Below are 5,842 nucleotides of genomic sequence, written 5' to 3'. Positions count from 1 at the left end.
AAAAAAAAAAAAGAAAAAGTCAATGTATGTAAATGCTCCCTAAGTTTTAATTTTATTTATTTATTATTTATTTAAAGGCAGGGTCTCAGGCTGTCGCCCAGGCTGGAGGGCAGTGGCACAATTCTGGCTCAAATGAGATCTCCCTCCCTGTAGCATCAACCTCCTGGGCCCAAACAGTCTTCCCACCTCAGCCTCCTGGATAGCTGAGACTATAGGCACACCCACCAGGCCTAATTTTTGCTTTTTTTTTTGCAGAGATAGGGTTTTGCCTTGTTGCCCAGACTGGTCTCAAACTCCTAAGCTCAAGTTATCTGCCCACCTCAGCCTCTCAAAGTCCTGGGATTACAGGTGTGAGCCACTGCACGCACCCCTAATTTTTCAATGTATTACAATATCAATGAAAACACTAATTGGCAATTTTCTGGAATAGGACAAAATGATTCCAAAGTCCACATGGGAAAATAAACAAACAAGAATTACCAGAAGAACTATTTTTAAAAGATCAGTGAGTAAGGAATGACCTTCTATATATTAAAAAATACTACAAAATCTCAATAATTAATACTTTGTGATTTCCATAGGAATAGATAGGCTAATGGAATTAAATAGAAAGCCCAGAAATAGACCCACATAAGCAGCATCTCAAGTCAGTGGGGTAAGATGGACCCTGCAATAAATGAATAGCACCTGGAAAAAATAAAGTTAAATCTACATCTCATTCTGTATACTAGTAAACATTCCAAATGGGCCAAAGACTTAAATGTAAAATACGAATATACAAATGTATTACAAAGGCCAGGGACAGCGGCTCACACCTATAATGCCAGCATTTTGGGAGGCCAAGACAGGAGAATTGCTTAAGCCCAGGGGTTTGAGACCAGCCTGGGCAACATAGTGAGACCTCCTCTCTACAAAAAATCAGAATCTGAGGCGGGAGGATGGCTGAGCCCAGAAGGTCAAAACCAGAGTGAGCCATGATTGCACCACTGCACTCCCACCTGGATGACAGAGCAAAACAGAAACAAAAACAAAAAAATGCATTCCAAGAAAATATGGACGAATTATCTCTTTACCTTGGAATTTGTAAAAAGGAATGGGAAGGCCTAATTGTGACTCAAAATCGAAAAGCCGTAAAAGAGTAATAAATCTAACTAATTAAAAAATCAGAAACTACTACCTGGCAAAAATAACAATAACAGCATAAGCAAGGATGAGACACAAATTACAAACTGGAAAAAAAATCTGATATTCAAATCACAGATAAAGGGCTAACCTTTTTAATATATAAGAAGCTTATATATCAAAGAAGAAAAAAACCAGACATTTGAGAGAAAATTAGAAAACGTGAACAGATATCACAGAAAAAGAAATATAAAGGACCTTTACACATTATAAATGGCCTTCATTCGTAAAACTATATGCAAATTAAAACCAACCAACCTCATCCCATAAACATATTGTTATTCTACTTCCTCACTACTCTCTGACTTTGGAGCATTCATCTCTCACTACAGCCTCTTCAGATTGGGTCTCCCCACCATCATTTTTGAAAAAGAGGGAAATTTACAAAGCTATATCTTTTTTTTGTTTACTTCTAGATCTAAAATGCCTTGTTAACAGATGTTGCTTGGATAACACTAGAGTATCACTGTTTATCAGCATATAAAATTCCTGCTTACTGTTTTGAAACATGAAGAACCCATGCATCAATATGATTAAAATCAGAACTAACATGGTCCCTATCCTGTTCCTATGAACAATTTTTTTAAATAAAGTTTATAAACTATTCATAAGTAGTTTTCATAGACCTTATAGCTAAATACAACTTTAGAATTTAGAAATATTCCTTAGTATAAAGAGCCCCTGCTCTATTGCCATCCCCTGCTAAAATATTCAATTCCAAAATAATCATATTTCTGTAGTGATATAAACCAACCACATCATAGAAACAAAAACTACCCTAAAATAGTTAAAATTAAAAGAGCAATTTTTGTTGTTGTTGTCGTTGTCGTCGTTGTTGTTGTTGTTGTTGTTTGAGACTGAGTCTCGCTCTGTCGCCCAGGCTGGAGTGCAGTGGCGCAATCTCGGCTCACTGCAAGCTCCGCCTCCCGGATTCAAGCCATTTTCCTGCCTCCGCCTCCCGAGGAGCTGGGACTACAGGCGCCCGCCACCATGCCCGGCTAATTTTTTGTGTATCTAGTAGAGACGGGGTTTCACCCTGTGAGCCAGGATGGTCTCGATCTCCTGACCCGATGATCTGCCCGCCTCAGCCTCCCAAAGTGCTGGGATTACAGGCGCAAGCCACCACACCCAGCCTAAAAGAGCAATTTTTATGACTATTGTTAAATATGCAAACATATTATCTCCCTTACAAATTTATTATCTCCCAATAAAATTTACCTAATGTTATTACAACTATCATTCCTGCAATGGTGTTACTATAAGCAGCTCAACCCATACATATGAATCATGTGTATCACTAACTGAAGTCCCTGTTTTAGACATTCTATATGAGAAGTCAGAAGCATCAAAAAATGACAGTTATTATTTATATGGAAAATGCATATGCTGCATTCAGATCTCCCACTTAATCTTGACCTGCCTGCTGTGCATTTTAATTGAAAATCATTTTTTGTCCTCCAGCAAGTAACGGTTTTGAAAATTTATCCATTGCCATCCCTTTTCAAAATATTTTTGTTATACTTTGCAATAGATTAAGAATTTTTTATTTGGTTTTGTTGTTGTTTTATTTGTTTGTTTTGAGATGGCTCTCACTCTGTCACCCACGTTGGAGTGTAGTGGTGCCATCTCGGCTGCCTGCAACTTCCACATCCCAGGTTCAAGCAGTCCTCCCATCTCAGCTTCCCAAGTAGCTTGGACCACAGGCATGCACTACTATGCCCAGGTAATTTTTGGTAGAGACAGGATTTCACCATGTTGCCCAGGCTGGTCTCGTACTCCTGAGCTCAAGCAATCCACCCGCCTCGGCCTCCCAAAGTGCTAGGATTACAAGCGTGAGCCACCACACCTGGCCCATTTTTGATTTTAAAAAAGGAAACAATCTAGTTTTAGGGGAAAGGACATTTTACGGGGATTTATTTTCAATAAGGAAAATTATGTTTAAAGTCTCAGATTTTAAAATTCTCTGTGGTAAGTAGAAAATACCAGATAACTTCACAAACATATCAAATTCAAATGAAGTTGAAGTAAATGTCAGAATTTTTTAGCATTGAAATTGTTTCTTTTGTTACAGGTAAGAAACTCACTTTACCTCTTAACATTTATGGATAGAAATTGAGGTTTTCAGAATTTGAGCCTTTCTCAATAACAAGTTCTCAAATGGAATATTACCTACAGTGATTCTCTATCTCTCCACATGGCTACAAGATCCACCAAGCCATCAGGAAGACCTGGGAGTCATCATTTACTTCTTCCTGGTCCCACAGAAGCATTCAGTGTCTGCACTAGAACAACTGCCTCCAAACTAGTCCTCTTCGTAGTAGTCTTCTTTCTGCACTTGTTCTTTCTAATTAGTCTCTATTGCTGCCACCAATAAAAAATAATATTTTATGAATTTAGAAACAAATGAAGTAATATATTCATCCAAAATCCAACTTTTCTGGACAAGTGCCTAACTATCAAAACCCACCACCCATGGAGGAGGCAACATTATGGTAGATTAAAGTCCAAAGTACAATTCTAAGTCTCACAAATGTTCTGAGAGTGAAATCACTGAATACACCTGGATTATCAGTTACCTGAAGACAATCTAGTTTTAGGGAAAAGGATATTTTAGGGGATTTATTTTCAATAAATCTGTCTTATGCAGATAGTCCCTGACTTACAATAGTCCAGCTTAACAATTTTTTGACTTTATAATGCAATGAAAGGCATTCCTTCAAGATTCTTCTACCAAATGTGTTTCACTGCATTGTAAAGTCGATCTTTTCCCAGGCTCGTGATATGTGGTACAATTATACCCTCTCCCGATGCTGGGTGAAATCATCTAACACAAAGCCTATTTTATAATAAAGTACTGAATATCTTCTATAATGTATTGAATACTGTACTGAAAGTATTATTATTATTATTATTATTATTATTATTATTGAGTCAGAGTCTCACTCTGCCACACAAGCTGGAGTGCAGTGACATGATCAGGGCTCACGGCAGTCTTGACCATCTGGGATCAATCAATCCACGCCTGCCTCAGCCTCCCAAGTAGCTGGGACTACAGGTGCACCCCACCACGCCCAGCTAATTTTTTGTATTTGTTGTAGAGATGGAGTTTCGCCATGTTGGCCAGGCTGGTCTCGAACTCCTGGGTTCAGGCAATTCACCCACCTCAGCTTCCCAAAGTGCTGGGATTTCTGGTGTGAGCCATGCTAAAAATGTTCTGAGCACATTTAAAGTAGGCTGGGCTAAGCTATGATGTTCAGTAGATTAGGTATGTTAAACCCATTTTTGACTTAAGTGTATTTTCCATTTATGATGGGTTTAACATACCTAATCACGACACCATCCTAAGTAAAGGAGCATCTGTACACCTTTGCAACTTACATTTACCCTGCAAGGTGGGTGCTATCTATATGTTCCCACTGTTCTCAGCTTGTCAAGGAATTTGCTTAGGAAGCTCAAAGTTCTGTGGCTGAAGGAGAGTCTTACCTGATAATCTATATTCTAGAGAGAATGATGTGTTTCCCCTCCTTCTTTATCCTGAGCAATTACCTAAAGTTAATAAAATACAGCCAGGTGATATAAAGGGCTGCTTTGCCTCCCCTTTTATGGCTCCTACAAAGCCCTCTGGTTTGTTGATAAAATCCTCTACCAGATATTTAAAATCTATCAGCATTTGGCTTTTAACACTGTTTTAGGCACACAGTGTTTTATTAATACAAAAAGAGAAAGTCGTCCTCTTAATGCATCAACATAGAGGTGAAATGAACTTGATTTCAGTTCACTTTGTCTTAATACAAATTACTAATTCGCTTAACAAATAATGCACATTGTAAGAGTATTATGGGAAACTTTGGAAACAATTGTGTAAATTATGACTGCTAGTCATACAAGACATTCTTGGGAAATAAAAAACTATAACCAATAGCTAAATACACCACTGTCACATTTCAACACTTGTCATATTGATTTGTAGGGGATGGGATGAACAAACAGAGCTGAAGTTCAAAATCATGTCTCCTAAATAATTTAGATGCGATTTTAATCATTTTGGTCTTCTTTGGCTTGTACCATTACAACAGTAAAGCCCAATCATTCTATAAGAAAGTCAATATAAAAATAACTCACTGAGATCCTTCTTACTCCTTCATCTCTCTGAACCAGAATTCAGCCCTTCCTCTAGTTTCTATAGGAAATTATCTCTAAACATTTCATGATTCTCCTCAACTTTACATAAGAGTAGGGGGTTCCTGAGAAGTTAAGTAGAACTTCTACCAGCTCTATCTTCCAATCTCTCTTCTTTCTTACATAGGAGTTGAAGAAACATCTTCTGTTAATTAAATCCAGTGGAGTTTCACTGCCTACCTGAAGGAGTTCTTCTGGCCAGGTGCAGTGGCTCACGTCTGTAATCCCAGCACTTTGGGTGGCTGAGGCGGGTGTATCACCTGAGGTCAGCAATTGAAGACCAGCCCGGCCAACATGGTGAAACCCTGTCTCTACTAAAAATACAAAAATTAGACAGGCATGGTGGTGCATGCCTGTAATCTCAGCTACTCGGGAGGCTGAGGCAGGAGAATCACTTGAACCTGGGAGGCAAAGGTTGCAGTGAGCCAAGATCGTGCCACTGCACTCCAGCCTGAGCAACAAAGTAAGACTCAATCTCATT

The 5,842-nt window shown here is 38.6% G+C and overlaps 1 protein-coding gene across 13 annotated transcripts in view; it reads right to left on the bottom strand.

The window, feature by feature from the left end:
* TLCD4 (TLC domain containing 4) overlaps positions 1-5,842 on the bottom strand; it is a 113,410-nt gene that overhangs the window by 87,327 nt on the left and 20,241 nt on the right. For 7 of the 13 annotated variants that reach the window (XM_017879799.1, XM_017879804.1, XM_017879800.1 and 4 more), the window contains exon 3: positions 3,352-3,543. The exons of 4 other annotated variants lie outside the window; for them this stretch is intronic. The gene's annotated coding sequence lies outside the window, so the exon portion shown is untranslated. The remainder of the gene's footprint in view (positions 1-3,351; positions 3,544-5,842) is intronic. 2 more of the 13 variants (XM_017879802.1, XM_017879810.1) reach the window with 1 other exon arrangement.

Source organism: Rhinopithecus bieti, unplaced genomic scaffold (genome assembly GCF_001698545.2).
Source record: "Rhinopithecus bieti isolate Rb0 unplaced genomic scaffold, ASM169854v2 scaffold_11919, whole genome shotgun sequence".
NCBI classification, from domain to species: Eukaryota; Metazoa; Chordata; class Mammalia; order Primates; family Cercopithecidae; genus Rhinopithecus; species Rhinopithecus bieti.
The sequence above is the reverse complement of the archived record's forward strand: the minus strand, read 5'-3'. Positions and strand labels throughout refer to the sequence as shown.